The sequence below is a fragment of the Canis aureus genome, chromosome 10, assembly GCF_053574225.1.
Source record: "Canis aureus isolate CA01 chromosome 10, VMU_Caureus_v.1.0, whole genome shotgun sequence".
Classification (NCBI taxonomy): domain Eukaryota; kingdom Metazoa; phylum Chordata; class Mammalia; order Carnivora; family Canidae; genus Canis; species Canis aureus.
In genome coordinates this window covers 22197562-22219475 of record NC_135620.1, presented here as the reverse complement: position 1 = coordinate 22219475, position 21914 = coordinate 22197562, and the positions used below count along the sequence as shown (strand labels likewise).

Below are 21914 nucleotides of genomic sequence, written 5' to 3'. Positions count from 1 at the left end.
ACAGAGCCCCAGAGTCTCTCTGTGGCAGACCCTATTCTGTTACGGGAGTCACTGAGACTCTAGTGTGCTGGGCAGAGAGTGAGCCTCCATGGCCTAGGTGGGTCAAGAAGGATGCCTGAAAAATAGTGGCTCTGCTGGACATGTCTACAGGTAACAGCTTCTTCCTTGAACCCACCCCCTTAATCTCCAGTGGTGCTGGCTCTGAGCTGTCCTAGAAGAGGTGCTCAGAGGTCAGGCCACTCAGCACCTGAGCCAGGGCTTGGTTTAAGATTCCCAGGGTGGGCTTCTGTCCTTTTCCACACACGCATTATACTTATAGCACTCTCAATCTTTGGTTTCATAAGGGCATCCGATTTAACTCAAAAAAAGCTAGGACTAGGGGGAAAAAAGTTTTGAGGAAAAATCCCTAAATTGGATGTCAGCCAGATCTGCATCAAGTCCTGGCTCTGCCACGTACTAGCTGTGTTGCCTCAAATGAGACCTCCTGTAGCCTCAGTTTCTTCATCTATACAACGGGTATAACAGCTTTTGTCTTACTGCCTCACAGGGGTAGGTAGCACAAAAGAAAACATGCTGCACCAACTGAGATGCTGTTTTTATTAATAAACAATAGCGATCACAACCACACATGTGCCTTTAGAGGGAGTGGATGATCACACATCCTGTGTTGAGGAAGGAAGGGTGAGGGCACATTCATCAACTCCTTTTTGCCCCAGGCAGGAGGCTGCACGGCCTGGCCAGGAGAGGAGAAATGCTTTTCTCTCTCTGAGCCCCTCCCTCGGAGCTCCCACCAGACATGAGGCAGAGCCACTCTGCAGCCAGCAGAGTGTCCTCCCAACCACCACAGATGGGAACTTTTGTCCTTTTCCTTTTTTCTTAAGGAAAAAAATTTTCTAGAGTTTCTTTTAGATTGAAAACAGCCCTCCTTCTCATAAAAACGCATTTTTTATAGGAAAAAAAAAAAACAGAACATGAAATTATACACAATATAATTCCAATCTAATGCATATATAATGTATAATTTTATGTGAAATACCTACTGGAAGAAATGCTTCAGAACACTAATGGTGATTACATTTGGGTGGTGGGATTATAAGTGATTATATTTATTTTTTATGTTTCCATAACTTAAAAATGCTCTACAATGACCTATAACTACTTTTACAGTCAGAAAAAACTTACATATAGTTATGTGTCAAAAATGCCAGGGACCTCCTTTTATGGGGCCACAAACTGGGGTTGAACTGGAGTCTGCACAGGTAGGAGTCCTGGCCCAGATAGTTGCTTGGAGACTCATGCCTTCCCCTGCCTAGCCCCTGCAGACCTGGTGAGACAAGAGGCTGGACAAGATGCTCTTGAGGGTCCTTTGCAGTCCAATAATGAAAAGACTTCACCTTGCTCTCATCCATCCCTGCTCCCTGCCCAGCTTCTGGGGCTCCTCTGTGCCTAGAGAATTCCCTACTCAGGCCATTCCTTACTCAGACTTGCCCTGGGAGTCCCTGCCTCCTGGCATTTGCCTGCATCACAGGCTGCACTTCTCAGAGCCCTGCCCTTCCTTGAAGAACAAAGCCTGGCAGCTCCTGTGCAGCCTGCTGGCCTGCGGTGACCCCGCTTCCCTCTAATTCGTGCATAACAATAGCTGCCATTTGATGACTGTTAATTTTAGACCTCTTTGCAAAAGTGCTCTCATTTAATCCCAGGCCACCAGCTCCTGCAGAGACTAAAATATGAACAGCACCCCCTGGGGTTGTGCAGTGTGGGGACCCTATCTGATTCTCTCTTGCCTTTGAGGGATGTATTGTGATCTCAACTTTCAATGGCAATATAACTGAAGCTCAGAGAGCCCAAGTGAACTCACCCATGCTCATGTGGTTCATGTGTGGCAGAGCTAGGACTTGACCACTAGTAAGTTTGCTTCAAGCTCACTGCTCCTCGCCTCCCCAGTGGTGTCATCCTCAACAGCTCCCACATTCCAGCACTGAGGGGAAGGAGGGTTGTGAATTGAACACACAGAAAGCACCCAGTGAATGTCTGGTGGCAGCAGTGATGATCACAATGAACTCAACCAGGGTTTATCATTCAGTAAACAAGTCTTCTCAGAGCATCCGGAGGCTCTGGGAGCAGTGACAGGCCTATTCTGTTCCCGCTCTATTCTGGCACCCAGCAATGTCTGACACATTGTATATGCTCAGTGAATGACACTGAATCCATGACTGTTTATTCAAATAATAAAACAATAAAATAAGTACTATGAGCTAATATCTATGGAGTGCCTACCATAAGCCAGCTCTCAGGGAGCCTCCAGGTGAGCTGAGGGAAAATATAACACTGGTGAAAAGGGCCATCCAGCATGGGGTATAACCTCACAAAAGTGTCTATGTATAGGCCATGCCAAAGAAAGAAAGATGATTAGCAGCAACCCTAAACCTTCTACCATGTCAGAGGCCATACCAGCAGCTGTCACCATCGCAGCTTGAACACAGCAACTGCCAAAGCACACAAACCCTGATTTTTCGTCTGCATCCACGTTCAGACTACATCTGGATGCTCTTTGCCTCTCCAGGCTAGACAACTGGAATGCTGAGGGCTGTAAGGCAAACAGTTGTAGAAATTGGCGATATTTAGCTTGGAAAGAAAGAGGAGGGTCGTCTGTAACACCTGATGAGCTAGCTGCCAATGGGCGTCAGCTTGGGGCACCCCCTGAGGAAGCCTGCTCTAGCTGGCTAGGCTGTCTGGAGACAGATCAGAGGAGGGAGCCTGGTGGGCTGTTTCTCTGGCACCTGATGAAGCCTTACCTTTCACAGCATATACTCTACACACTTGTTCACACAACAAACATTCATTGGCTGTCATCCCTGGCCTATTCCAGTCTAGAAAGATAAAGATGAATAAAACAAGTCACAACCTTAGAAAATGCCAGGCCCTTAAGGTGAACTACTGGTCAGGAATCACTAGTAGGCCTTCCCCAGCAGTGGTGACATGTCAAAGGATGTCTTCCAAACCTAAATTGCATACCAGTCTGTATCTTCCACTCCCTCCAAGGTCCCTTGGTCTGCAGTAAAAGCTAAAAGCTACAAGTTAGCAACCAGTGTGGCATCTTGAGGAGTTTTGTTTTTGTTTTTGTTTTTTGGAGAACCTATTTTTATTCCTGGTTGAGACCCTGAGTATCTTCTTTCCATGTAGAAGAATACAACGGTGTCAGGGCGCAATGAGGTCAATATCTGCTCCTCAACAAACCATCCCCACCGGCCCCTGGGCCACCACTCTAATGCCAACTGATGAGGAGCTGAGCCAGCCAGCTTTCCTCAGGACAGATGATGGCTTCATGAGGAAAAAAAAAAAAGAGGCTGGCTCAGGTACAGCCTCCACTACAGCCCTGTCCACACACTGGATTGAACATACGCACACTTTTATTCCTCATTGAGAGACAGTAATTATGCATAAATACACACAACACATATGTTCAGTGTTTTTAATAACATAACGTTCAGCTTAATAAGTGTAAAATATAAAGCAAATATTTGTATAACCACCACCAGGTCAACAGATGAAACAACACCAACCCCCTCCAAGACCCCCGTAGGCCACTCCTTATCACAACCTGCACCCTCTCCTGTGGTCATGCCTAAACTGACTTTTGTGACAGTAATTTTTGTGTTTTCTATAGTTTTACCTCTTCTGCCTATACCCTTAAAACAATACAGTCTGGCTTTGCTAGTGGTTAAACTTTGCCTGAAAGGAATTATACCATATGCATTCCTTTGTGCATATTATGTTGACGAGAGTCAGTCATTCTTACAATATTATTATCCAATATTACAGCTATTGCAAGTCACTGTAGTTCATTCATTTTCATTGGAAGAATGTTGCACAATTTCTGTGCCTTCTCTAATGCTGATGATAGGCATTTGGGCTCTTCCTGGTGTTGTGTGGATAGTGTCATGCACATGGTAGGTAAGAGTTTGGTCAGAGCAGACTCTTGAGGAGTGGAGCTGTTGGGTTATAGGGATGTGTATCTTCTTTACCAGATTGCCAGATATACTTTGTTTTTCTTTTTAAAGATTTTATTTATTCATTCATGAGAGACACACAGAGAGAGGCAGAGACACAGGCAGAGGAAGAAGCAGGCTCCTTGCAGGGAGCCCGACGTGGGACTCGATCCCAGGACTCTGGGATCATGACCCTCGAGACAAAGGCAGATGCTCAACCACTGAGTCACCCAGGTGCCTCTATACTTTTAAATTCTGAAAATGGTTCTCAGGGAAATAGTGCTGTCATACCCCGCTTTGCCTGGGGTAGAGGAAATGAGGTATGGCTGCTCTTGCAGCTAGATCAGATCAGCCTACCTTCCATCTTCAGCACCTTGTCTCCTCCAGCCCACACACCCTGTGCCCTCTGGTACCCATAGCTCACGGCCCCTTGGCAGCAGGCTGGGCTCTGGCCTCCCTATCTCGGGGATGCAGTTGAGTGGGGGTGGGAGGAGGCTGAGAATGAGGAAGTGGAAACTAAATATGAGGGCCACAGAGAAGTCCGGTTCACAAACCTCAGTGTTTCAGCAGCACACTCTGTGGGAGAGGAACATGCAAGCTGCCCATGTAGCAGCCCTAGCAGGCGCCAAGGTGCACTACCAAAGTGCACTTTGCCCTAGGTTCCTGCACGTAGGTGACTCCACGCAGTCTTCACTGTGCACCAACACTGACAGTAACATGTTATCATCCCCACATCACAGATGAAGGCATTGAGGCACGAGATGCAGAGTGACTGCCAGTACAGTATGGCAGTTCATAGCATGGGATCTGGGCCTGTGTAAAGTGGGTTCAGCTTGTGGCTTGCCTACTTACTGATGCAGTCTTAGGCCAGTTAGCTGACTTCTTTTGGTCTTAGCTTCCCCATCTATAAAATGGGGCTGACTCACTGGGTTACTGAGTTAAGATTTAACATGAAGGGCACCTGGGTGGCTCAGTCGGGTTAAGGTCATAATCCTGGGGTCCTGGGACCAAGCCCTGTGTTAGGCTCCCTGCTCAGCAGAGTCTGCTTCTCCCTCTCCCTCTGCCCCCCATCCTGCTTGTGCTCTCTCTCTAATAAATAAATAAAATCTTTTAAGAAGACAGAGATACTTTGAAGAAGGAGCTTAGCAGAGTGTCAGCACAAAGGAGAAATGAGCAGGACTATGAAATGGGACCTCTGGAGTTCCAATGTTGACAGCCAGTGCAGGAAGTAGGGTGTGGAGGGGGAGGGCACAGCTCCTGTTAGCAAGCTGGGACCAGGCCACCAAGCTGAGGGAGCTGATCCAAGGCTGTGTGAGAATGGTCAGTGGAGTGCTGGCAGGGTGGACTCTGAAACGCAGGAACCCAGGCACCTTTGCCCAGAGCTTTCTCTCTATCTGCGGTTGCTTCAAAGGGCACTGATTTCTGACAGGGAGCAGCTGGATCCCTGCACATGTGAGAGCTTCAGCCCTTCAGGCCTCCAGGAAGCTGCACTGGCAGGCGGCAGCAGTGGCAGCCAATGGGCAGCAAAGCCTGTTGCTAAGGTCACTGGTGAACCTTATTTGGCGACATGGGGCTGACCCTGCATTCACCTCTTAGAACCCTGGGAAACGCCAACCACAGATGTGAAATGAACGTCTCCAAACCACAACTGCATTTCCTTTGAGAAAAGATTCGGCTCTCTTCTCCAGCCTGCCTCTCACGGGTTGGACGCCTCCTGCACAACAGCTTGCAAGCTCAAGAGAGAAAAGTCTGCTACAAACCCATGCTGGGCAGAGAAAGGGCAAGGGGCTATGGCCCCAGTGGCCCCAGGACCCATCAAAGACCTCCAAGTTTTCTGTTCTCACCCTGGCAGCTGCCGACTCCTGCTCAGGCCTCCCTGCACACACCCTGAGGAGTTTCTGGCCCCACTTCCTGCAGCTTTGGGAAGCGGCTGGTATGAGGAAGACCCATGGCACGCAGGGAGGAAGTGGGCCTGCCCGGGCCCTTACCATCTGCACCGGCCACACTGCTTTGGTGCAGCTTACAGCTCAAACGGTCGGCGGTTTCTGTTTTTCACCTCCCTTTTGTGCATCTCTAGTCTAACACTGAATAAGGGAAACTGTTGCCCCACCCCAGACAAATGTGGGAGAGAAGCTGTGCCTTCAGTATTTCCAAAACAATGCTCTTTCCTCATATTTGTACACTGCCTTCAAGTCTAGAGACTGTGCTTACATATGCTGCTGTCTTGTTAGATCCTGTAAGCCCGGGGAAGGTAGTAATAGTGATGACTGAGCCCTCATCATGTGTCCGGAACATGACTTAACTCACAGAACCCACTATCCTTTTTCCTACTTTATGGGAGAGAAAAAAGGAGGGAAAGAGGGATTCAGTGATTGGCTCAAGGTCACACAGCCTGTGAATGACAGAGCTGGGATTTTTATCCTAGACAGCTCGATTCCAAATTTCTATTATCTTCTGTTCTATTGCTTTTCAAAGCACATACATAAGAACAAATCCCATTTACAGTGAGAAAGTGAGGCTAAGATTGAAAGAATGTAGGACTTGAAGACAGAGCTGCCCACATCTACTCCTAGAGGGCTATCCACTGGCATCATGCCTCTGCCCACACCCTCACCTCTTGACCCCCTGAGGCTAAAAGTGGCCTTTCTTTTCTAGGTATCCCAGGGAGCCAAGAGTCCTGGCCTATCTAGAAGAGGCTATGTAAGTCCATCTGTCAGGTAAGGGCGGGGGAGGGGGGGGGGCACAAAGCCAGGCCCTTTGGAGGAGGTACCACAGAGGAAGCCCCTGCCGTGGCCCCGAGAAACCTCCTGCACACCCCAGGACAGTAGTCAACCCATTCCACGGACTGGTGTGTCTGGGGACCATGGGCAGCAGAGCTGGGACATCTGTTCACAGCATCTCAACTGCTGGTACGAGGTTGGACACTGAGGAATGCCACTGCAGACCCCCTCCTGACACACTGTCCTTTTCTTGGGCTCTTCAGGCTATCCTCGTACATTGAACATGCTTTTTTGCACACCGACAATGTGTCAGGCACTGTTCCAAGCATGGATGACACAGTGGTGAACCGTACAGACCAAATTCTGGGTCCTGGCAGTTTTAGTTTCAGGGTGGGACACAGGAGGCAAATACTCCCAAAGACAACTGGGGATCCCTGGGTGGCTCAGTGGTTTGGCACTTGCCTTTGGCCCAGGGCACGATCCTGGAGTCCTGGGATCGAGTCCCGCATCGGGCTCCCTGCATGGAGCCTGCTTCTCCCTCTGCCTGTCTCTGCCTCTCTCTCTCTCTCTATCATAAATAAATAAAAATAAATCTTAAAAAAAAATAGACAACTGAAGAGCACAGGGCTCTAGAAGGCGCACCTGCAGGGTCTTAATCAAAGGAGTATGTGGTGGGCCTGCAGATTAGGGCAGCCATTCTCTGAGACGAGTGACATGGAGGACAGAGGGCTGGTGTGGAGCTGTAGGGTGGGGATGGTTCTTGGCCCACATCCCACAGTCCTCATCTCATGCCTTCAGTCCCTTTAAGAAATCTGCAGCTGTGAAAGCTGCTCTGCTGGTGTCGTCAAAGCTGCCCCTGAGCAGTGTCTTGGCTGGGACCAAGACTGTTTTTGGTACCTGTGCCTGAGTAAGCATGAACTCCGAGCTCTGGCACCTGTTGGGGTGGCTGGAGTTGGGGAGGGGGTAGGACCAGGATTTGGGGTCTCAAGCACCTCCATCCCTCCTCATCAGGGTGCTGCGTGTGCATGTGGGAGAGCACTGGCAGGCCAAAGCGTTCCTGAAGGGAGCCGGTGTGGCAAGACGCTGCTGGAATGAAATGCTGATTTCTGAGAAACGGTTTTGGAATGAAACATATTTTAGATTAAGCGAGAGCCCAGGACCCTTTCCCAAAGTACCTCTGAAAAGAGCTTTTCAACCTAAGTGGTGAAATTACCTTTTCCTAGTGAGGAAACCCTAGAAGTGCTGCCAGCAAACCTGCCAGCTTCAGAGGAAGCTGGTGAGTGGCCATGGCCCTCCCTGCGCGGGCGCCACCCAGCCTGCAGGCTGCCAAGGTGGCGTGTAGTGTGCCCACCACCAGGCTGCTTCTGGAAAGCCCTCGTTGCCTCACTAAACAGGCTGCTCTCCCCCACTGGGGACTCCCCGTGGAAAAGAAACCCCAGCACTCAGGGTGGCGAGGCTGTGATTTCCAGTTTCATTTTCCAGGTTCCATTGAGAAGCAGCTCCACTCCCCATGCCCCCGGGGCACCACAGAGGAGCTGAGGGGCAAGGAATGTGTTCCCACCAGCACCTGTTTCCTGGGGCTCCCGGAGGGTGGAGACTGGCTGAAGCCCCTGTATGGGAGGTTTGTTCAATTCAGATTCTTGGCTCCCCAGTTGCTGAGGGGGGAGGTTTGGGCCCGTCAATGGTTCTGATGTGGCCCGGGGGCCCTGCTAGGCAGTCACAGCCTCAGAGACCATCAAAACAGCCAGAGTACAGCTGGAGCGCAGCCCATTCCCTCTCCAAGGCTCTTCCTGCCAGGAGCGCTGGTGGAAGGAACGTTGTTCAGAATCTCCTCCCTTTCCCTCGCTGGTGTTGACCATGCTTCAGATGTCAGTTCCCTGGGCCTCGAGGTCTATGGAAAGCCCAGCCTATGGTCTTCACACAAACTCCTCTATTCCCCACATTCCACATTTCTCCTTAAGGTGCTAATTTGTAATAGGCATTCATAGAAATGAAGCGAGAAAAGTTCTATTAAGAGCCTTTAGGTCCTTTTGTTCTGTCCCTTGTTCCGTTTATTTGTAATTTATAGCCTATGTAATTCCAAAAAGACTGTAAGGACGCTTATGTTTTTGTTTTTTTGCCCTGAGTGTGTGTGTGTGTCCATGTGTGTCACATGTGTGTGACTGTATTTGAGGTGGGCCTTCCAATGTACCCTTGCCCCAGTTTGACCTTGGAGGGAGCAGGTGGTGAGCTCCCCAAGCCTGGCAGATGTAGACCTTTCCTAATCTCTAGGGCAAATTTGTTCTTCGGTGTTTCTAGTATCAGTTTTTGATCAATCATTAATCAAAGTTGCAATAAAAAAGATAATCTTCTCAGGACTGGGCTGTAAAGATCCTGGTTGAAACCTTAAATAAACCCTTCTGTGGAAGCCTGAAAGCCAAGAGAGAAGGGTCTTATGTCTGTGGCTGGATCTGCAAGCAAATGAAGTCATCAACCATCTCTAATCAGGGGGTACAGACATGAACTTCAGTCACCTGCATGGCTGGGGCCTCTTGCTTCATTTTTCACTGCTGATGAAGCTGGCCAAGCTCTGCCTACTAGACCAGGTGGCAAAGGTAGGGAAGGAGGATATAGTTGGGCCCAAATGTGAGAGTCTGGGGGCACATCCATAGGATGTGACAGCTGGGATATATGGCTCTGGGGCCAGTACTTAATGGCAGCAGAAGCAGGGCAGCTAATATAGCCCACCTAGCCCACATGGTGGGGGGAACCCCTCTTTCTGATAGCTTTGCTCATTCCTGCTGACTTGTAGCTCTGCAGGGCACAGTGGTGCCTGGGATGGGGCAGGAGGCCCACTTCTCATGGGAGGAAGAGAGGAAGCAGCTGCTCCTCCACTGGGCCCAGCAGGGGTCAGAGGCTGTGGGGCCCTCACGCTTCTCGTAGCTCCCTCACGGTAGAGAGGGGAAGGATGTGCTCTTTGGGGCACGAGGTCACAGGCTCCTGACAGGCTACAGAAGTCAGATCTTGGGGCTAGCACCAGGGATAATGAGGCCCAGCACCAGGTCCAAGAAGCAAGGAAAACAAGGCAGAGCACAGGGCCCTGGGGAAGGGCAGCCTGGACCAAGATACTCAGGGGTTTGGTCACCAGTGGCTTCCGTAGGACTCACAACGAGTGCATTATACAAGAAGCCAACACGCTCATGTAGACCTACCGAAGATGTGTGGAAGCTGAGAATGGGGAGAGGCACTTGCTGTTTTCTCTGACCCCTCCTAACACATTACCAGTCCCACTCTAGTATCATGTTCTTAGAAACACAGATCAAAAGTTAGGTGTGAGAAATTGTTCAAAGAACTGATGTCCAGAACAGGAACAGACTTGTCCTGGGAGCCTCAAAGGGAGGAAGCAGCATTGACACGAATAGTTGAGAGATGGATGTGAGGAAGAGACTTCCCATAGGTTGAATATGGTCTCCAAAGATAGATCGGTAGATATACATACATATTTGTTTTTGAGAGAGAGAAAGGAAAGAGAGGAATAGAAAGGTACTCACCTCATTTTTAACAGCGGATGTTTCTAGCTGGTAAGGTTTAAATTTTTTCCCTTTGTGCTTACCAACAGTTTCTAAAATGTTCATAATGTGCTTATATTACATTTTAAAAAAATTTGGTGAAACATATATAACATAGAATTTACCATTTTAACCATTTTCAAAAAAGTTTTCTTTATGGGGTGGTTGGGTAGTTCAGTTGGCTAAGCGTCTGCCTTTGGCTCAGGTCATGATCCCAGGATCATAGAGATAGAGCCACACATCAATGGGCCCCTGTTCAGTGGGAAGTCTGCTGCTCCCTCTCCCTTTGCCCCTCCCCCTGCTTGTTCTCTCTCTCTCTCTCTCTCTCTCTCTCTCTCAAATAAATAAATAAAATATTTAAAAATAGGGACACCTGGGTGGCCCAGTGGTTGAGTGTCTGCCTTCGGCTCAGGTCGTGATCCTGGGGTCCTGGGATCGAGTCCCACATTGGGCACCCCACGGGGAGCCTGTTTCTGCCTATGTCTCTGTGTCTCTCATGAATAAATGAATAAAATCTTTTTAAAAATATTTAAAAATAAATATATAATAAAAAGTTTTATTTATTTACATAATCTCTACACCCACAGTGGGACTTGAATTCACAATTCTGAGATCAAGCCACACGCTCCTCCAAATGAGCCAGCCAGGTGTCCCATTTCGAGCACTGTTAAGTGTGCAATTTATTTTTATTTTTATTTTATTTTATTTTTTTTATTAATGATAGTCACAGAGAGAGAGAGAGAGGCAGAGATATAGGCAGAGGGAGAAGCAGGCTCCATGCACCGGGAGCCCGATGTGGGATTCGATCCCGGGTTTCCAGGATCGCACCCTGGGCCAAAGGCAGGCGCCAAACCGCTGCGCCACCCAGGGATCCCAAGTGTGCAATTTAATGATGATAAGTTGAATGTATAAGCAGCCATCACTACCATCCAGCTCTAAAAATTTTCTATTGTCCTCAATAGAAACACCAAACCCATTAGACTAATTCCATATTCCCTTCCAACCACCGGCCACTGGCTGCTACCACTTTACTTTCTATTTCTATGCATCTGACTACTCTAGCTACCCCATACAAATGAGGGACAATACAATACTTGTCCTTTTCTGTCTGGCTCATTCCACTTCTTAGTATAATGTTTTCAAGGTTCATCTATGCCTTACCATGTAGGGGAATTTCCATCCTTTTTCAGGCTGAATAATATTCCATTTCATGTGTATACTACATTTTGTTTATCTGTTCATCTGTCAATGGACATTTGGATTGTTTTCACTTTTTGGTTATTATGAGTAATGCTTATATGAACATGGGTGTAAAAATACTTCTTTGAGTTCCTGCTTTCAATTGTTTGGGTATATATCTAGAATTAAAATTGCCAGATCATATAGTATTTCTATGTTTAATTTTTTCAGTAGACACGATACCATTCCCCACAGCAAATATGCCATTTTACATTCCCACCAGCAATGCGCAGAGTTCTAATTTCTCCACATCCTTGCCAATACTTGCTATTTTCTATTTTTTTGATAATAGCCATCCTGATGGGTGTGAAGTCATATCTTATTATGGTTTTGACTTGCATTTACCTACCTCAAATTACTTATTTTTTAATCCAATTCTGTCTGGATCAAATCCTGGATCAAAGCCTTTGTCCTTTATCTCTTGATAATATGGACCTTTCTCCCTTATTCCCTTTGTCTGTACTTATTCTTTGCATTATATATATTCTTTAAAATTGTGGTAAAGTACACACAACATAAATTCTACCGTCTTAACCATTTTAAGTGTACAGTTCAGTATCTTTAAGTAAATTCACATTGTTATGACCTAACCCAAGTTACCATATAAAAGGAAACAAGTACATAAAAAAAAAAAAAGGCAAGCAAGCAAGCAATGATTCTCAGCCCGTGGAGACATTCACACACTTTGGCTCAGTCTTGGCAAGAGTTTACATTCATCTACTAAGCATCTCTGATGCTCTGGGCTCTATGCTGAGCAGGAGACTTTGAGGTGAGTGTGATCTGGTTTCCGCCCTTGGATTTCATCTCTGCACAGAGCAGTTAAAACCAAGGCTGTTCTGGGACAAAAGGACCACCCTGTTATGCAATGCAGTGTTGGGAAGGTGGCAGATGTGGGAGCTTCAAAGGATCTGTGGACATTTGCAGGTACTCAAGTGCAGAGAGGACGTGGCCTGTGCTGTTGGGCTATGGCGGCGCTTATCACAACCGCCATTACGTAAGCACCTGTTAATAATTCATGTGTGTCTTCCAGACTCAGCTGTAAGCTTCATGAGAGCAGGGCCAGATGGTCTTGCTCACTGTTGAACCCTACTGTGCCCAGCACAGGCAGGGGTAAAATGAATACTTGCTGAGTAAGTATTGAGGAGGAAGAGGAGGAGGAGAGAGATGTCTCTTTCCAGAGTCTTGGCTGTGAAAGGCAGACAGCATGGCTGTGCTGCATGGGGACAGAGGGTGGAGGAAGCATCACACAGACAATGTTGGCATGAGCACGTCAAACATTGAACCATGGCAGCCAGTAGAGTAGAGCCTGAAGACCCAGGTTTGAAAGAACTAAAGGGCAAGATTGCTGGGAGGGGGCCCTGGTGAAAGGGGAGAGGCTGTGATGCATTCTCAGTGGAAGGAGAGGGGTCTCTCTTTTTATGAGACTCAGATGGCCAAAGACAGAATGTGCCAGTTGTTGGCAAGGACGTAAAGCAACTGGAACCCTCAGGCACTGCCATGTGTTCTCCCTGTTAGTATTCCAGGCTTCAGATAGCACTCTGGTCTCTGGTTGGTGCAGACTACCATTTACACCAGTCAAGAGAACACCAACATCTGTACTTAGACCACCAGACACGAAAGGCTCTATGTCCGGAGCGATTTCCAAGATGGGCCTGAATCCATGGAACATGGCACGACTGACAGCCCAGAGTTGGCTCCATGCTCACCAGCCTACCAAATGTCAACCTTGCCTATGTGCCTCCATCTCATGCCACATGGTTGGCAGGACTTCAGTCAACAGAAAGTGGACTGTGCTCTTTTCAAATAGCATGTGGATGGGTCCTGGCGAGGCTGCACCCCTGCTTGCTGAGCTCTGGACACCACGGTGAATTCCATCAGGGCGTCCAGAGCCCTTCTGCCTAAGGGGCCTTTATGCATACCAAGCCGGGCACCAGCATCCTAGTCCCCTGCTGGTGGTCCCACTCCAGACTCACTGCACAGAGCTCCTTGCTCCAGACATGGGATGTGCCAACAGGGAGCCCACAAAAGGCAGCTCTGCTCAATACCTGCACAGCTCCAGTCTGAGGGAAGGAAAATGCTGACTCCGTGTGTGGTCTGTATTTTCACTGCATCTTCCTTTTCAAGTTGGAAGTTGTTGTCACTGAGTTACCAAATGCCCTCTACCCACTGTTGGGGAGCAGAGAGAGGTGCTCAGCAGTTCCTGGGGTAAGAGTACAGTCCAGAGGGGGACATGAGATGAACCCAAATGACAGCACAGACCCAGTACAAAGCAGTGTGCCATCAGGTGCCACACTGCGTGGTCTCATCCTCAGTGCTGCAGGAGCTCAGCAGGGTGAGGGGTCCTATAGGGGTGGGCTGGGGAGGGAAAGTCTTGGAGCAGGGCCCCCACGGTGGGGAGCAGAGGACAGAAGAGACCATTACAGGTGACAGAAACAACAAAACAGGACCTCTATGCAAATGTACAGAACTCAAGACCTGGCCAGGCTTGGACTCATGTGGGAGAGGCTCACTGGCTGCCCTTTTACCCAGGAGAAAGGCCACAGATGGCAGGCTCTCGGCCCCACCCAGGCCCCTGTAACACATGTTCCACTGTCCCCAGTCTGACCACAACCCCCACATGAGCTGTGTCCTGTTCATGCTCGCTTAGAAACTGGGAAGTACCTGGCATGTGGCCCCTCCACTTCCTCCACATGATTGCTTGGGGCTCTGGGGGGATCAGCGAGGGATCATTTTTGTGGTCAGGAAATGTCTGTGGCAGCTTTGGACACCACAGGCCCTCTCTCTGTGCCCTTCTGAAGTAGAGGCTACATTCCCAGAGACTTACAACTGCCTAAACTCCAGCTCCAATCTCTTGCTTCTTCCAGGTAGGCTTATCTTAGTGTGGGGGACGGAGGGTGGAGGTTACCTTTCCCCAGCTTCATGAGGTCCCCTCAGATCCAAAATACTCTGAGTTCAAGGGCAGGACATCGAGAAACAGAGCAGCAGATACTAACTTGTGGTTTAGTTCAATGGTTTTCAACCTTGGCTGCACATAAGAACCACCTAAGGAACTTCTTAAAAATACTCATGTCCAAATACTTAAACAGGCACTTTGCAAAGAGGGGATCTAAATGGCTAATAAACATATGAAAAGGTGCTCAACTGTATTAGTCATCAGGGAAATGCAAATTAAAACCACATCGTGATGCCATTGCACACCCTCCAGAATGGCTAACAAGAAAAAGATATAAAATACCAATTGCTGGCAAAGACGTGAAGCAACCAGAACTCTCATATATTGCTGGAGGGGTGCAAATGGGTACGGCCATTTGGAAAATTATTTGGTATAGAGTACGAAAGTTGGGGATCCCTGGGTGGCTCAGCGGTGTGGCACCTGCCTTTGGCCCAGGGCATGATCCTGGAGTCCCGGGATCGAGTCCCACATCGGGCTCCTGGCATAGAGCCTGCTTCTCCTTCTTCCTGTGTCTCTGCCTCTCTCTCTCTCTGTCTATCATAAACAAACAAACAAACAAACAAATAAATAAATAAATAAATAAATCTTTAAAAAAAAAATAGACTACGAAAGTTGAACACATTCGTATCCATGCCTGCCTTAGCAATTCCACTTCTAAGTATGCACCCAATGGACATGCATACAAATGTGGTCCGAAAGCCGCCACTGGTATGCTCATAGCAGTAGTAGTTATAACAACCTCAAACCCCAAACAACAATCCAAAAACCCAAATACCCAACAACAGTAATATCCATACGGCTGAATGCTCTATAGCAATGAGAATGAATGGACTACAGCAACCATATGCAATAGCTTGCGTGAATCTCACAAACACAGTATTAAGTGGAAGAATCCAGACATGAGAGCCCAAATACAGTATGATTCCCTTTATATAATATAAAGCTTGAAAACAGGTAAGACTCATTTCTACCATTAGAAGTGAGAATGGTGGTTACCCTTCAGGGCACCAGGGGACATTGGTAATGTTCTGCTTCTTGATCTGGATGCTGGTTACTTCGGGTAGCTGGAGTTCACTTAGTGAAAATTCACTGAGATTTCCACTTAGGGTTTGTGTTGTTGTTGTTGTTGCATGTATGTTATCCTTCAGTACACACTTAGATTTTTTTTTTTTTTAACCCGGGTCAATTCAGCTGGCCTCAGTGAGACTAAGGCCCAGGCATTAATATTTTTTAATATCCTTGATGACTGTAGTGTGCCACCAGGATTGAAAGCCACTGGTTTGATTTTTTGGGAAAAGGAGATCCACTGAGAGGCTTCAAACAGTCCTGACAAAAGGCACTCTCCAATCAGGTGGAGCACGATACCCAGGCAGGAAGAGGTCCATCTTTGCTGAGGTGAGCAAGCCTCCTGCACGGGCAGAGGAAGCACTGTGGCCCGCTGTTGTAATGTTTCTTCTCTGGCAGTGTCTGTTGAAAGCTGGTTGCATCAGTTTGTAATGGGGTTTAGTGACAGCAAGGTGGACCCCAGCCGCGCCCCAGAGCACTGGCTTATCAGCACAGCTGCTGCAGGGCCATTTATAGAGAGGAGGCAGCTGGCCTTCCCAGGGATATTACCCAGGCCAGAGGCACTGCTGAGGATGTGCCACTTGGGCAGGGGCAGGAAGGGGCACGGATGTCTGTGTTTGTCGGTAACATGCAACTCTGGGTTCCAGATGATACCTAAACTCCCTGGCCTCTGGGTTCAGATTAGGAACTTGCAACATCTTGTTGAGGACTACAATGTGCTTGGTTCAAGTGCCCAGGCTGAGAATTTTCCTTCCTCTCTTTGCGGTTAGAGGCAACCACCCTACAATTGCCATCTCCAGCATACTCTGGACAACGGGCAGCTTGGACCGGAAAAGACAACATGGGCTTACACGTTACGCAGGAGTTCTACCCACCTGGGCCTCATCCCAGTGCATGGACCATGAACCTCCCACTGTGGGAAGGATCATGCGTCCCTCAGAAGCTTCCCCCAGCCCTCCAGGGCCCTCTCCAGCCATGGGTTGCCTCTTGTCCGTGTCCCTACATGTCTGCCTCACAGCATCACGTCTACAGAATAAGAGTGAACAGGAAGGGGCCTGGGCCCACTTGCAACTCTGCTGAGTGGAATGCAGTTGGGGGGGGGGCGGGTGTCAGGGGGCTCGGCTAAGCTTACTTGGCCGATGGACACAGAGTGGCGTGGGCTGGAAGAGGACAAGCTAAACCGATGAAAGCTAAATCGCTGGAGGGTAGCCAGCAGAACAACGAATCTGTCTCTAACTGTCCAGTCCCCACTCCTCAAATTAAAAAAAAAAAAAAAAAGCCCTAGAAGTGAAAGAAGCTTGAATAAGGAAGCCAGGTTGTAAAGATATGAGTGTCTCTCCAGTGAAGCTGTAACTCCCCGCTTCTCTGGCTTTCATTGTCCCCTCTCCAGGAAATTGGGGTGATACTCCAATCCACTCCTGGATTTTCCTCCCTGCCCAGGAGGGGGGCTGAGAGTTAATGGCTCTGCTAGAGTGGCCAGTGGGACACTGTGCCAAGCTCTGTGCCTATGCTGTCCCTGGCTGGGGCCTCGGCCTCCATGAGCCATCTCACCTCCCTCATCTGTGAAATACCACATGGCAAGCCCCGCCAGCCAGAGTGCCACTACCCCTTCCTGTTGTCTGCTTTACAAAGCATTTGTGAAATGTTTCCTTTTTGTACCTCAGGAAATAGGTGGCCAGGAAGAGTACTTGATTCTACCTTTTCCCTAGAGGTATGCATGCTTCAAAGGGCTGTGCAAATTAAACCAAACCTGAGGTCTGACTAGGCTGGGAGAGTGAGGAGGAAAGAGAATCCTGAGAGTGTTCCAGCAGGGAAGTCATGGAGGCCCAGTGAAGGCTGATCTCGGGGTGTGGCTGAAGGACAGATGGACTCTGGGTGCTCCTCCTGCATGTGACTTGTGACCGGGGCCTAGGCTGTGGGCCTCCCTGGGCTCTAGGTTATCCTTATCCTAGGGGACAAACAAGCACACGACACTCCTCAGAGCAAAAGTATCAAGGAGGCCACTGAGCTGGAAACACACAGGCTCAGTGAGTCTGACTGAAAGGACTCCTAATGTCAGATCTAGGGGAATCCCACGTGGACGTGGCCTGGATGTCCCCCAAATGTACACTCTTACCTTAAAGACCCAACAAGGATCTGTTATTCAGGGAGTTATTTCTTCATTTTTCTGAAACTGTTGATGTTTTCTGGTCAGTCATATAATTTCTGAAAGTCATCATAAATTCTCTCTCCTGGTTTCCTTTTATTGACATGCTTATTTCCCTCCTCAGAACACTCCAGTGAGTAATATTTCCCCATATGGAGAAGTCACTAATCCAGCACCTTCTACCATGTCTTATAGCTAAAAACTTGAATGGGAATTTTTAAAAGCCACCCCCCCCAACCCCCCACCCCACCTCATCCCCTGTGTCATTCAGAGACGTCACAAAGCTCATACAAAGAACTCTTAGGAGAATCTTGCAGGGACTATTCTTGTTTTAGATGCAAATCAGAAAAGGTTTCTGTATCGTCAGAGTCCCAGTGGGAACCAGATGCACTGCACCGATAAGCAAGGAGATGGAGTAAGGAAGGACTATGTCCCCTATGTCCTGGGTGAGCAGGACTAAGGAAAGCACAAGGGGAAGAGAAGCCTCCCAGAGCCAGCAATAGGCTAGGGTGGTGGGGGAGGGGGAGGTGTTACCTCCACCTTGAAGGGAGGAGGGCGAGGGAGCCCATCCATGGTGGAACAGACACAGGGCTGCAGGAGTGGGCTGCTATAAGGGTTGTGGCTTTAGGGTGGAGAACACAGACTCTGCTGACCAGAGGCCTAGCAGAAGAGGTAACGGGGGAGGGGTGGATAAAGCACCCCACTATTATTCTCCAATCTCCTACAGGGTTGGCCAAACCCAACTGGAAGCATGATGACGCCATGCTGCCTGGTTGATGCAGTCCAACAAACGTCAAATACTGGGAGGTGTGAGTAAGGGTAGAGAACAGGTAGGGGCAGGGCAGTGGCAGGATACTCCACACACTCATCTGGGTTAGCCACTCAGAAGGAGTAGATTGGAAGTTAATGTGCTATAATGTTGCATCCTCATCACAAATGAATGGCACAAGAGGCAGCCACGACAGAGATGATGGTGGAAAAAGGCTCAAGGCAGGGGTGGGGATGGTGATGAGGGTGGGTGTGTGGCTCAGTTGGTTTCGGCTCAGGCTGTGATCCTGGAGTCCTAAGTAAGAGCCCTGTGTTGGGCTCCTTGCTCTGCAGAGTCAGCTTCTCCCTCTCCCTCTGTTCTTACCCCTGTTGTGCTTTCTCTCATGCTCTCTCTCTCTCTCAAGTAAATAAATAAAATCTTAAAAAAAAAAAAAAAAGGCTTATGGGATTTTAGCACAGTGACCCCAGTCCCCATCACAGAGGGACAAGTTACTCTACTTAGCTTCATAATTCCAAGGCAAACATGTACATTCATAAAGTTGACTCTGAATTACCAGCAAAGGGTTATATGTGGTCACTGTACTACTTAACAGAGCTTTAACTGGGCAGGCAAGATTGTAACACAATTTAGACAAGTACTTCCTTCCAAAAGAAGTAAAACAGGGCTTCCAGTTAAAGACATCAGGTTACTCACATGTCCCAGTCTTCTTTCTCTCCTGAAGTGTCACAAAAATGCCAGTCAGGAAATAAAATGGTATACTGGGGGGAGGGATGAAATTGATGGTGGGTATTAAGGAAGGCATTTATGATGAGTACCGGGGGATGTATGAAAGTGTAGAATCACTACATTGTACACCTGAAACTAATTTTACACTGTATATTAACTGACCGGAATGTAAATAAAAACTTAAAAATAAATAAAAAATAAGTTAAAAGAAAAAAGAAAGGAAATGGTATAAACCCTCAAGTGCAAAGACAATAGTAAAGGAGACATGAGTGGATGAGATTTGAGCAGACTCCAGGAAGATGGAAAGCAGATGGAGGAATGATGGCTGGCATGGAGGAAGCTAGTCTCCTAGGGCCCACGGAGGAGGATACAGACAGGAGGTCAGTCCTCTCATGCCCAGAGCCCTGGAGGAACTCTAACCTCAGGGTAATTATGGATTGTGATGGTGGGCTCAGGAATAGGAGGCAGCAGAGTAAAGAACTAGAGAAATCCTTCTAGATCCCACTACACATTCTGCCTGGCACAGCAGGAGACTAAAGACCCAGAATCAGAGAGATGGAGGCAGAGGAGATAGCAGATGAGCACAAGGATGCAAATGGGGCACGAGGGCAAAGTCTGAAGACCGAACAGTGAGATTCAAGGTCTCCAGTCCTTTCACCCCAATCCTGCCCCAGGCATATATCACCCTATTCTGGAGTGTGTTGTATTTAAAACATGGCTGCACATTTTTTTGAACATATTTTCCATTAAGAAGTGGGTGTCGGTCTCCTTCCCTGAATCCCTGAACAAGTGTAAACTTGTTATTATTACCTATTCTTAGAAAGTTTTTGAGATGTACTTTATGTCTAGGTGTGGCAATTTTTTTTTTACCTAAGTTCAATTTAATTGACATATATTGTATTACTAGTGTCAGAGGTAGAATTTAGTGATGCATCAGCTGCACACAACACCCGTGCTCATCGCACCCCGTGCCCTCCTCAATGCCTGTCCCCAGTTACCCCGTCCTCCCTCACCCCCACTCCAGCGACCCTCAGTTTGGTTCTTAAGAGTTAAGAGTCTCTTATGACTTGCCTCCCTCTCTGTTTTTTTAAATGTACCCTATGTGCTCAAGAAAAATGTTTATTTTCCGAGTCTTGTTTTCTGTATATGTACACTGAGCTTGTTGATTGTCCGAACCTCCCATATCTTTACTAACGGTCTTTTGCCTGACCTGTCAGTAATTGGAAGAAGTGCTCTGAAATCTCTCACTGTAATGATGGATTTTCAAATTCCCCTTGTTTTATCAGTTTTGCTTTATACATTTTGAGGCTATCTTGTTAGGTGAATAAAGTTTAGAATTATGCCCTCAAAAACAAAAACAAAAACAAAAACAAAAAAACATTTTATGCCTGGTTTTTCCTGGAGCTGAGATGGCATCTACAGCTCCGATTCTGGCTCTGGATCCGGCTCCGGCTTCAGCTTCACCTCTGGCTCCAGCTCGGGCTCAGGGTCAGGCTCAGGTTCAAGGATCCCTCTCAGAGGCCTGTGGGGTTGCTATTAATTAATTATATGGCATCTTACGAGCTGAACGTCAGTGATGGTTATTTATCTATGGTCTGTTACTTCGATGAAGACCCGGATGCACCTGTTTATGTCCCCTTTTTCCAAAACCAAGCTGAGGTGAAGAAAGAACACACAAGGCAGTTCATAAGATACCTGAAGGAGCATAAGAGTAAAGTCTGCCTTCCAGTGGTTAAGAGGCTTGACAAAGAGTACTGAGGAACGAATGTACAAGCTATAGTGATGGCTTTGGAGTTGGAAAACGGGTTACACAAGCTCCTGCAAGACCTGCAGAACTTGGCTTCTCAGAAGAATGAAACTGATCTCTTAGAATTCCTGAAAAGGTTCATGGGTAAACAGAAGAGGAACATAAAATATCTGGAATACTAGCATAGCTATCAGAAGGAAGTAGAAAGGCTGACTTCGAAGGAAGGTATCTTGGAACAGTTTGGTGAAGCATCAGGCAGACAGGCTTAACATCTGAAGGCAACACAGCAAGTCTTCCATTGTAGTAGTTCCCAAAAGCAGCTACTTAAAAATCTGGATCTCTATTTGACAGAAGACTGCTTTCCTTTTAATAGTATCCCAATCTTTGTTGTCATACATGGAAATAAATTGGCTTTGCATTACAAAAAAAAAAAAAAAGCCCATCTTGGGCTCCTCAGTGCTATGGGTGCCCCTTGGAGGACCCAGGAGCCCTCCCCATAGAACCAACACTGATATGACAAGTCTTTCTTCCTTCATCCTCCAACATGCAACATCAAAGAGAAAAAAAAAAGAAAGAAAAAAAGGAGAAAATAAAGCCTTACTTTGTTTTACTTGCCATTTATTGTAAGAAAACTTTAAATCATTTTTAAGGAAACATTCTAAAGCAAGGCTGGAAAATGTCTGATTTTTCTATAGAAAGTTGAGTATAGTATGTAACTGCTGGCAACCCACTGTCCCTTTGTGGTCTGTGGCACCCAAAGCATGTGGACATACTTGATGTTCTCAGCAAGAGGAAGAAAGTATGGTCCAAATTAAATTTTCCAAATTAAAGATTTCAGTTTATACAAAATGCATCTAGCATCATGTAAATTTTTCTATGACCAAATATCTTTTAAAGTATAATCCTGAAATAATATTTTTGTCACATATAAGAGCAACTTTTTAACATTGTAAAACAGTCCAAACAATATAAATGTAAACATAATAAAGAATGAAAATTCCGGGATCCCTGG

General features: G+C 47.5%; 1 long non-coding RNA gene across 20 annotated transcripts in view; it reads right to left on the bottom strand.

Annotated features, from left to right (window-relative positions):
• The window catches only part of LOC144322075 (uncharacterized), a 135853-nt gene that overhangs the window by 68817 nt on the left and 45122 nt on the right, over positions 1–21914 (bottom strand). For 11 of the 20 annotated variants that reach the window (XR_013387640.1, XR_013387638.1, XR_013387639.1 and 8 more), the window contains one exon: positions 584–20809. The exons of 6 other annotated variants lie outside the window; for them this stretch is intronic. This is a non-coding gene — a long non-coding RNA (uncharacterized LOC144322075). Of the gene's footprint in view, positions 1–583; positions 20810–21914 lie in introns of those variants that run through there. 3 more of the 20 variants (XR_013387647.1, XR_013387645.1, XR_013387650.1) reach the window with 1 other exon arrangement.